Genomic DNA, 12,010 nt, shown 5'->3' on the forward strand with positions numbered 1-12,010 from the left:
TCAGTTCATTTGAATACATTAGCACGTGAAACGGACGTGTTTAGGTGTGGTCCTTCAGCAAAATCTGGGCTTTCTACTTACACATGGAACTATTCTTTAATTGTAGATTTTTCTTTTTACTTAATTATTACAACTTGTTGCTACTACTAAACTAGACCGAATAGATACTTTTGTATACTCAGCACCTTCACAGGACTTACCATCTAGCCTAAAAAGGTGAAATGCTGTTCTCTAGAAAAAAAGAACTGTAAGGAAGAGAAAAAAACTCGTAAAGATAATGTGTTTTATCAGCTGGATGTTAGCATGTTTTTTTTCCTAGCTTCACAGATACTGAAGTATCTATAGCACATCTGGTGCCTTAGAATAAACAGTTATAATCTGGACTGACACAGTTCTCCTCCTGAGGATGCACATTGTTTGATTTTGGTGGCACCAGCCTTGGTGATTTTTCTACTTGGTTGCTTTTGGGTTTGGGTTTTGGGCGTTTTTTTTTTCAGATAGGTGAGATCACACACAGAGATGTGAAACCTCTTCCAAATGACTATAGCACAACTTCCTAGCCCTTCGCAGAAACAAATAGCCTATATGGAAAGTATGGTATTCAAGATGTTCTTTTTATGGGCAAAAGTAAACCTCAGGCCTGGGATCATACCGGGGGAGGAGGTGGAGGGGTGGGGAGTGGTTCAGAACCTGTGTGGTACTAAAATTGCTCTCACAGAATCACAGAATGGTTAGAGTTGGAAGGGACCTTAAAGATTAACTAGTTCCAACCCCCCTGCCATGGGCAGGGACACCTCCCACTAGACCAGGTTGCTCAAAGCCCCATCCAGCCTGGCCTTGAACACTTCCAGGGATGGGGCATCCACAGCTTCTCTGGGCAGCCTGTTCCAGTGCCTCACCACCCTCACAGTCAAGAATTTCTTCCTAATATCTAATCTAAATCTCCCCTCTTTCAGTTTAAAACCGTTACCACTTGTCCTATCGCTCCACTCCCTGATAAAGAGTCCCTCCCCATCTCTCCTGTAGGCCCCCTTTAGGTACTGGAAATCTGCTATAAGGTCTCCCTGGAGCCTTCTCTTCTCCAGGCTGAACAACCCCAAAACTCTCAGCCTGTCCTCATAGGAGAGGTGCTCCAGCTCTCTGATTATCTTCATGGCCCTCCTCTGGACTCACCCCAACAGGTCCATGTCCTTATTTTGGGGGCTCCAGAGCTCGATGCAGTACTCCAGGTGGGGTCTCATGAGAGCAGAGTAGAGGGGCAGAATTAGCTCCTTGACCTGCTGGCGACGCTTCTTTTGATGCAGCCCAGGATGCGGTTGGCTTTCTGGGCTGTGAGCGCACATTGCTAGCCCATGTTGAGCTTCTCAACAACCAACACTCCCAAGTCCTTCTCCTCAGGGCTGCTCTCAATCCATTCTCCACCCAGCCTATATTTGTGCTTGGGATTGCCCCAGCCCAGATGCAGGACCTTGCACTTGGCCTTGTGGAAGTTCATGAAGTTTGCATGGGCCCACCTCTCAAGCCTGTCCAGATCCCTCTGGATGGCATCCCTTCTCTCCAGTGTGTTGACAGTGCCACATGGCACACAGCTTGGTGTCATTGGCAAACTCGCTGAGGGTGCACTTGATCCCACCATCCATGTCGCCAACAAAGATGTTAAACAGCGCTAGTCCCAGTACCGACCCCTGAGGAATGCCTCTTGAGCAAACCTTGTTCGATTGGAAGAATTTTGAGGCTTTATTTAGTGCCTGTTTCTAGAAATCCGATCTCCACAAATGAAGGCTTACTTTGCAGTAAATTTTACAAGGCGTAAATACAGTAATGCCTTCTCAAATTGTCTGTCACTTGGGAGAGCTGTGAGGTTGGTGTAAATGAATTAAAAACATCTAGTGACGACCCCAATACAGTGCTGACCTGCATATAACTGTTTACCACTGAGCAGCATGCGCATGGGGTAGAGAATCGCTTTTGAGGAATGGAAATACAATGAACTTTGCTGAGGGAGTCAGGAGAAAAAAATGAGGACAGAAGGTTAGTGAAAAGAGGAAATCAACATTCATATAATCTTGAAACTTTGTGAATAACTGAAAATGTTTGTAATCATGTTGCTATGACACCCAGCTATAACTAGGAGCCTTCATTTTGAGTTAGCGGGCGTACTGACATATGTAGAAAGAATGCAAATATTTAGGTTATTTTTAAAATTGTTCTCTCCGTGTTGTGTCATTTTCACATAATACAATAGGCAGCTTAGGGACGAAGACCAGAAATGGTACTTAAAACAAATGATTCCTTTTCACCCTTCTGTCCTATGCTAGTAACCCTTGTTTACACTTGCCAGCATCAAACAAGCATGAAGATACAGCTGGAGAGGTGAAGCAATTCCTTGTGAAAGACAGCAATTCCTTGTGAAGTTTATGAAAGTAGGAAGACACAAGAAAACAAAAATGTTGCTGGTAATCTCACTAGGAGAAAGAATCCGTGGCTCCAACACTTTATTAGACATCAAAGAATCTTCACTGGGCCATATCCTCAAGACTAAAGTAATTGCAAGCCAATGTACTTTGTTACACTGCTTGCAGAATTACTTCATTTCCTTCATTTCTGCCTTCTCCACTCTTTTTTTTTTCTTTCCCCTTTTACCCTTCTCCCAGAATACTCACCATTAAAGGACTAGCATAAGTGGAAGAAAACATGGGCCAAAGATGCTTTTAGGCTCTAAATATGAGTAAAATGCCACTCAGTTTCTTGAAAGTGCTGGAACTTTTGCTCTGTGAACCTTGCCCTATGTCTGCGAGATGCAACAACAAAGTGGAGCATAGTTCGCTCAAACATGCGCTCATGAATGTTGCATTCAGTGCAGGGATCTTGCTTCAGTCTGGAGTTGCAGCAAGTCAATCTGGCATGCTATTATGTTTTGATAGTTTTCATCGCTCGACAAGTGCCCTGCCACATCCTGAGAAAGCTGCAGTTTTCATGACACCTCTCTTTCTGGCTACTCTTAGGAAGGGGCTTTTGAAGTCCACTTGCTCAGGAGATGGCAGTGAACAAAACCCATTGCTTTCTGTTGTCATATCTACAAAGATTTAGGTTGTTCTGTTAAGTCATTCTAACTCCTACAAGGACTGCTGAAGAGATCCCAGAGTGTCCATACAGGTGCTGGAAAAGCCATCCAATCTGGCTACTCCAGAAATCTGGCTTTAGATTTTGCTTCTTTGCACTCCTTCTGTGCCAAGGGATATCATCCAGGAGAAGGTATAGTAAAAATTGTCCTTCTTTTATACCATTCTCAAATTTCCAAAGGAAGCAACTTAATCCTCTGAATCAGAGCTGGAACAAGCCACATAAGTGCCAGGGGAGATTTGTCTCCTCAAGCCGGCCACACCCCATAGAAGTTCTTGCATCTTCCTTTTGCTGTCCCAACCCAATGACCTTCCAGTGTCCACCCCTGTCCTTCAGGACTTTCCATTCAGCCATTATTGCTACCGTAACTGGGTTCTGGACCACAGCCTGCACCACACTGTGTGCATATCCTCCATTTGGCATGTGTCTTGGAAGATATCCTTATCCTTGGAGAAGCAGCACAGGTGATCCAGCCTAGCATGCTTCTGCTTTCCGCTTCCCTGGATAGAATAGTACTTCTAGCACTCCTGCTCTGGCGTTCAAGGTTCTTGCTAAAATATATTTATTCTTCTCTGACAGATTATTTATTTTGAGCAGTATGTCACAGGGATTCTTTATCCATACAGTTTTTTAGTGCCACGTATACCATAAAACATATGACAATGCCATTAAAACCACCTAAAAAAATGTAAAAGTTTCTTGGAGGGCATGGGAGGGTGGACAGAGAGGAGAAAAGGAGAGAAAAAAAAATAGATCTGAAAAACTAGCTTTCCACGGTGCTACACGTGTAGTTTGTCAAAACTCGCAGAGTGTTTCAGCAATCTTTTTTTTTTTTTTTTTAAATCAAGGTTTGATGGAAAAAAAAATCTGCTTTCATCCCAAGAATTGTAATTAGTGAAGTCATGCATCCTCATTTAGACAGCTGCCCTCCCTGACTCAACCTGGTATTTTTCTTTTGCTAGGCTGAAAGATTACATGCTATGTGTTTGGAAGTCATTTAGATTTATATTTTTGTTTAAATTAAATTGAATTTTTTATTAGACTCATTGCCTGGAGTTCTGTCTGATGCTCTCTTAGCACTGTCAATTGCTAACTGTTTGCTCCCTTAATATCCTGAAATAAACCCTGCACCTCAGGCAGAACGTGAGGAAATCTGGGCATATTATATGCCTATATTTTGTGAGATATATGCTGATAAACAGTTCAAGGATATATCAGACAGGACTCTGGATGGTTGTACCACTCTTAGATCGGTAAAGGATTTATTAGATGCTATTTTGACTCCACAGCTTTGTGTCAGGGAGATGAGTGCACAAATAGAGCTTAATTGCTGTGATGGCCTCAGTGGGGGCCTCCACCCTCACCCTCTGATAGGCTTGGGTGTTCATTTCTGCCTGACCTGCACCTCAACTGCGCCCACCTGGGTGTCGGGGCCTCCTGGACCATCCTTGGATCTGGCCTGTTATCGTGTCCCACCTGATGACCCCTAGGCCACTAACAGGCGCTGTTGCAGTAGCCACCCTGCTCTGCTCACCTGCCTCTGGCGTGGTGGGGCTGCACCTCAGTGGTGGGGTCATCACTTGGCTCCCCCACCTTGGGGGGGCTGTGCCACCCTTGCTGCACCCTCATGCTTTGCTTCTGAGTTCAGAGCGCCTGAAAATGTATGTTTGGTTGGCTTTTATAAAGCAACATTTATATTTGCATTTCAGAGGAAATTTAGGTACAGTATTCAGTAAGACTGGTGACACCTGCAGTCCCCATTTAAACCAGAGTCCATTCTTACAGCCCAGCTACACCAAGACCTGCCTCCACAGCAGTTACTTAGGGTGTAGTTTCATGTCAGGGTTACGCCACTTTGTATTTGCATCGCTGCTAAAGAGGGCTCCTGCCTTCCTCCTCTGCCACGCACCGCTGCTCCCTCAGCTCACATCATGGTCTCATGGAAGACGAGCTGATCAAAAGTGTGACTAGTTCCTGGGTGAGCAGTGAGCTGTTGTGAACCACAGGCAGTCACGCAGCTGTGTAGGCCTGGCATGAGAAAGGGGACAGGAACCCATCCATACTTGAGGGCGTGAGAAGGGGACTGTCTGTAGTTCACTGCATTAGGGATAGTGTGAAACCACATATTTGGGGTCAAGTTATACCAGGCAGCTGAGTCAATCTGTCAAAAAGAGGACTTCTCACTTCCCCTTCCCATCTCACTCCTTCTACCCTCCTTCCTCACGCAAAGTGTTTCCCCCCACCCTTCACTCCTGGGGTTTGTCAGATTCTGCTGAGCAGATTCAATGCACTAACTTGGCAGAAAACCAGCCATTTAGTCTGGTCTTCTGCTGGACTGGTAAATCGGTGAATTGATCTGGCTTACAGTGGGGTCTAGCAAGCACCAGAGACAACAAAAGGTAAGTAACACAAGTGAGAGTGAAGTTGTCCCTTGTAGTATCCAGGAGTTACTAACCCAATTTTGGATGCCTCTTATCCTTCTGGAGAAGCTGGAGGCAACACCGAGGTCCTGCTCCCTTTCCCTGTGCTCTGCCCTGTATCCCTGATCCCCTCCTTCCTTTGGGTCTTATCTATTGGGGTGCAGGAATTATTTTTTTTTTGGCTGAGTTACCTTTCTGACCAGGTCACTGAGGCATCAGAGCCGTCACAAGAGAAGCAGCAGGAAACAGAGTGAGATGTGGCAGATGTAGGATTTCCCCCTTCCTGCAGCAGTGACCTGTTCTACTGGCTGAGCCAATCTCATCCCACCACACCGATGCGAAGGCCAGGATGGAGAGCACGATCCTCCTCCCACAAATCTGTGATTATCACTGGGATTACAGCAGTTCTGAGAAAAAAAGTTAGGCAACCACCTTATTCACCAACAAAGCACTCTATAATGTCACTGTAGGCAGAAAAGGTAAACAAGTAATTGCAACTATGCAATTAATACTCCCAGAACAATTCAACACAGCTGCTGACCATCTTCCTATGACAGCTTTTGCTGTCATCGAGTTACTCACTGAGTGGGTGCATCCAGGCCAGCTGAGCCTGTGGCTGACTAATCTTACTTCTTCCTCCTACCCTCTCTTTGCAATCTTATAGAAGTCATACTGCAATTACAACTCTATCTCAAAGCCCAGATTCTTTATTTTGCATAAAAGCATTTTTATATTTTTCTCAAATATTGTAGGAAGTCTGTTCAACAGCAAAAAACAGATGGATGTACACACACAGAATTATCAGAGTAATATCTAGATTTCGTATTAAAAAGGTTCTTCAGTAAATCACAGAGTATTTTGCAAGAGTTATTATGATCCTTATGTACAAATGGAGAAACTGAGGCATGAAAGTGCAGTGTTTTTCACTTAGCACTAATTGTAAGAGTCACGGGACAATTTCTGAATGATCTTAACTGGCAGCACTGGGTGAAACTGTACCGAGAGAAGGAAAAAACCCACCCATTGCATGTGTTACCAACTTAGGACATCAGAATGGCATGCTGTGAGTAGGAGCCTTCACTGTAGCAAACAACTTTTGATTTTTTTCCATTAAGTGGCTGCTTGACCAGAGGCATAATATTGCTTACTTGAACTACAGTAATCAAGATGAACATGAATTATTTAGGCTGCATATGACCACTACAGGCACTTTAGTTTTGTCATCTGTTATTTACAGTCATGGCTTGACTCCTTACCAGGATGGTAAGTGACGGATGGACCAGTGATGAGATGGCGTGAGATCTGCTAAAGACTGAAGATGGCCTATTGACATAAGTGTTGGCCTCTACTCTTGGTGTTTACAGATTGACTTAAAAAATAGAAATCTGTCTGGCTACAGCATAATTGGTGGAAAATTTGAGAATTAAGACCATAACTAAACTACCATGTCTCATTAGAAATTGCTATTCTAAATCTATAGAATAACCTCAGAAAGATTAAGATACATTATTTCAGGAGTGAGGAATCGTCCACCTCCATTGTTAAGACACCACCTTTGCAATAAAACAAACCCATCCATTCACAAATTCAGTTCTACTTCTAGGTACGTTTGTATAGTATCTTTTCAACTCCAGATATAAAGGAAAAAATGGAAACCAAATACTTATTCCTGGAAGATTTTGAAACATTGGTTTCTATGAAAAAATAAATATTTATTATGTTCAGTTTGCTAATGAGCAGCCTGAATGATTTTATTAAGAAACAATTTCCTAAATATGCCGCTGCAGCAAAAGAGCTAGAACAGCCAAATCCCCATTTTCCATTTCCCACAAGGGGGCGGGGGGGGGGGGTGGGCAGTGGATGTGCTACTGCTTACACAAAACCCACACCAATCCAGATACCAGCTCTGATTTACAAATTTGTTCTTCTAAAGCAGAGCCAACCAACATAGTCCTGCCCTCATTACTACACAGCATTTGTTGCCTAACTATAGGGCAACCGATTTATCAGTTAGAATATTTCCTGGAGAAGTTTGTAACTGACTGACTGAGTAGGAACAGATGATGATTTTTTTCTTCAGTGAGAGAGCAACCTAGAAACAAAACTTTCCAGGTCTTCAAAGGCATGATGTCCCAGAGGTCTGCAACTCATCACCATTAGTGCCTCCACAGCATCCCCGCAGTTAACGGAGAGAACGATCTCCTTTCTGTTGAGCCAATACAGAGTGAGCAGCTCCCCTCTTCGCTGTCTACAACCTGCGGAAGCAAGCAAGGCTGTTGGCAGTTATTAATAACCCCATCTCCAGACATGCCGGAGAAGTGTGTAGTCACGCTTCTGAGCTGTCCTTAAGCAATTCCCATCTCCCTACACGAAAGTTGTAATCCGTCAGAACACGGTTCTAAGAATAGACTCGCAGAGCATTATGTGTCAGGGAGGGGGTAGACCTCATCTACCGTCTCCTAAAGAATCTTTTTATAGAAACCATCTAAAAATAGCCTGGAAGCTTAACAGGGAATGTGGCTTAGTTTTTAAAAAATAAAAATAAAGTTCTGCAGTATCTTCAGTTGTAACCTTTTAGAACCAGGATTTAAGTTACAAGATTTGCCATTACAGTGATGTTTTTAAAGCACACATTTCCAGAATACAATAATTACAGAAATACCCACAGATTATCTCCAATTTAAAACTAATTATGTAATGAGGCTGTAAAAGCAAGGAATCTGAAAAATCTAGTAAAGGCTGTTTCGTGAATCAAGATTCCAGAGGGCTATCAAGTGTTCGCAATGAGTTCACACAAGGGACAGAAGATTGCTAACAATTTCTGATGAACCTTGCAAGTGATATTCCATTGCGGTGATGTGAAAGAGAAGGCTGAAGATGTGGTATCACTAGGCAACAGATACCAGTAATCATCTTGGTAGCTGCCCTCCTGTCTGGAATCAGAAATTCCTCCCAGAGAACTACGTAGTATTTGCTACCTGGAAATAAAATGCAATAATTGAAAGCAAACAGTACAGACTGGCACGTGGTGCAACATTTATTTAAAAAAAAGATAATAAAAGAAACTTCAAATTCAAGATCTCTTGCTGTTCTTTACAATCTTGTTGATGAATTAGCTCCTCAGCTGTTAAGAACTGAATACCGCCAGCCTATAAAATCCCACTGTTAGAAGGCTTGTTGTTCACATTCATCAGTAACATCAGAAACCCTACCTTCTCAAACTTGTGTCTGAGGGGAGAGAGAGCACATACCTGTGAGTGTATGTCTGTATGCTCTCCTCTGAAGAGTAAAAAAATTGTGTTGATAAAAGCAAATGAATTGATATAGGAAATTATAATGTAGTAGCACCACAGAAGGCTTATATTACAATGATGACTAATATATCTGAGCATATCAAGATCTAGTATTTTTTCTGGAGAGGGCAATGTTCTAAGGGGCTAGTGAGAGGTTTTTAAAAACTAATTTTTCCAACAGATGCTGCTCAATATAGAGAAGACAAGTTAAAAAAAAAAGTGTCTTACACTCCAGCAAGAAGCAGGTGCGATTTGCAGTGGTCTCCTGCCGTGAAGGGAGTTAATTTAAAGGTTTCCACTGGACAGCAAAGGATTTTTGTCTCCTGCGTGGGTGAACGATATCCTTTTGAGAAGGCATCTAAGAATCAGAGGTGCCAACCACAGTTATCATCATCACTGAGTTTAGGCAATCTTTTAAAGAAGCTATGACAACTAAGTCGTCAGCACCTTCAAGGTATGTCAGAGAAGCCTTAATTTTACTTAATATTTCCTAGGAAACTAGAACAAGACCAAATCTGCTTGTGTCACAGGTTCACACACAAACACACACACATAGTGCACATCACAGCGTTTTGTGCTAAGGGACCGTAGCAAGGTGCGTGACATACAGGTGTGTTACACTGCAGCCATCCAGGAGAAAGGCAAGAATCCTGAGCAGCAGTTCTCCCATTGTCACGATCTGCTCCTGGCCATAAACTTTGAAGTAACTCTGTTTATCCCCACTATGCCTATGGACAAGATATTCTTGAAGCTCACTCCTTAAATGCAGTTTCACGCCTTTCTTTTAATTTCCAGACTGCACTTGTTTCAGACCGTTTATAACCATTTATTTATTATTGTCAGCGCTCTCCTTGAGCTTGAAATCCTCAACATGTTTTCTTTGTTCATCAGTATAACCTCTATCTTGCTTGTATTCAGCTTCAAAAGTCCGTTCTTCATCCAAGGGCTGCCCTCATCTTACTACAAGGATTTCCTTGTGGGAATAATGAGCTGGCATGCAGCAGAAGATACATAGAACTGTGTTGCTTCTGTTTGTTGCCTGACCCCAGATCAGACCCCTCTGTAGCTGCATGTAGAAACTTGACGGGAATGATGGAGAGAGCTGATCTCCACAAACGTGGAGGAGTCTTGTAGTGGAGATGTGGTCCCCCGCCTTGGTTGTATCTCTCCAAGTAGTATGTCAAATATTTTGGCCCATCTCTGCCCCCTCTCTCTATGACTTACTGAGTTCAGTATTGCAAGAAAGCCCAGAATGGATGTCTGCCATCTTCCACTGTAAAGAAAAACATTCAAAATGAAACCTTTGCCACCGCAAATGGGATTGATCAGCTCTTGACTAATGATTTCTGCCTACGCTTCTGCTACACTCCTGGAAGTTATCAGTGTAACTACAACTCTGCAGCTACAGAACAATGTTTGACATTGCTGAAATTGTGAGGCTTCCACCGACAACTGCATGAAATTGCTGTACCACTGCCGATGACCAGAAAAGATGCAATGGTTTGAAGACATATGTGGAAGAGGTTGCAGCCTTTTCAGGAGGCATTATCCAAGGCTCTCCGAAAGAGTAGTTCTGTGAAAGGAACCAAGCCGCAGTGACTGATATGACTTAGGGATGCTTCATGGGCACGTGAAAGCTCACGGTGCTGGAGCCATTTCAGGCACAAGAGCAGCAGGTCGGATCATTGATTTTTGTCTCTACTGCTTGTCTTTTATTAATGTTGTGTAAACATAATGTTATCTTTGAAATGCTTTGTGACTCGGTCTCCATAAGAAGCAAAGCAAGTAGTTCCAGAACAGCAGCGAGCTTGGGGAGTCCGGAAGAGTTTTCTGCACACCGTAAGTATCCGAAATGTGCTATTTCACGTACATAAAACCCAGGCCTTCCCTGTGAAAAGGTATTACAGGTTCTGCGAAGGTTTGGCAGGCTGAACAGCGGGAGTCTGGAGAGGAACGGTCAGGGAGCACCGAGGAGCTCGTCCACACACACACACCCCGACCAACGGGGCGACTCGCCACGGCCGCACACCGCGTTTCGAAGCGCCTCAGGGTTTGCCGCCGGGCCCGGGGCGGCGCTGGGCAGGCAGAGAGGCGGTGGCGACTCCGCCCGGGGTAAGCCCCACCCGCCGTCCCGCCCGCACTACCTTTCCCGGCGTGCCGCGGGGCGAGACGCCGCCGGAAGCGGAAGGGTGTTGGGTGCCGCTTCCGGTGTTGTGACCGTCGGCGGGCTCCTGAGGAGACGCGGCGGTGGCCACAGAGGTAACCGCTGTGATGTCGCGGACGGAGGCAGGCAGGCAGGCAGGCAGGCAGGCAGGCAGGCAGGCAGGCAGGCAGGCAGGCAGGCAGGCAGGCAGGCAGGCAGGCAGCGTCAGTTCCCGCCTGGCCGTGGTTGTCGGGACTGGCTGTTGCGCTCTGCGTGTCCGTGGGCCGGGCCGGGCCGGGCCGGGCCGGGCCGCGCCTCTTCGCGCTTCGCCTTTCCTTTAATAATAGATGCGTGGGGTTTCGTATCCCTGCTTGTAGCTGACAGGCCTTTAAGAGTTTCCTGTGTGCTGCCTCAGGGATGCGCCGGTTTAAACTGTGGTGGTCCTTGAGCTGAGGCCGAGAATGGGCCGGTGGTCGAACCCCCTCCTTCCACAAGGCGGTCCAGATCCGCCGTGTTCCTCACGCCTTTTTTGTTAATGAGCTTTCCGAGGCAGGTTATGAGCAGCTCTGTAGATGCTGTGTTAGTGTTCTCTGACTTCAGCAGCACTGGTCACAATTAGAGAAAATAATGAATAATTATTTGTTAAAATTGGTAAATGCACACTTCTGGTGATGTTCTGAAGCGCTAAATATGAAAAGAGGTCTTGTTTTTTTAATTTTATTTTTTTTTATGAGTATGTCTTTAAACTGTCTCTAATTATGCTTTTTTGAGCATTATTGTACGTTTCTCTTCAGTTTTTTTTCCTGTAGACAATAAAAACTTAAGGTGTTTATATTTGTCTTTCTACTATGAAATTTGGGGTAATATTTAAGATACGGTGTTTCATAGCTTTTAGGTGTATTGCTTTTGAGAGGGATAAAACCAACTGTGTCTAGACAGTTTGTTAACCACAGCAAGTGCTATTTATAAGTACTTCCATTTTTATACTGGGCAAAGATATTTACATCATGAAGAAGAAAAGCATGTTTCAG

The sequence above is a fragment of the Larus michahellis genome, chromosome 1, assembly GCF_964199755.1.
Source record: "Larus michahellis chromosome 1, bLarMic1.1, whole genome shotgun sequence".
Classification (NCBI taxonomy): domain Eukaryota; kingdom Metazoa; phylum Chordata; class Aves; order Charadriiformes; family Laridae; genus Larus; species Larus michahellis.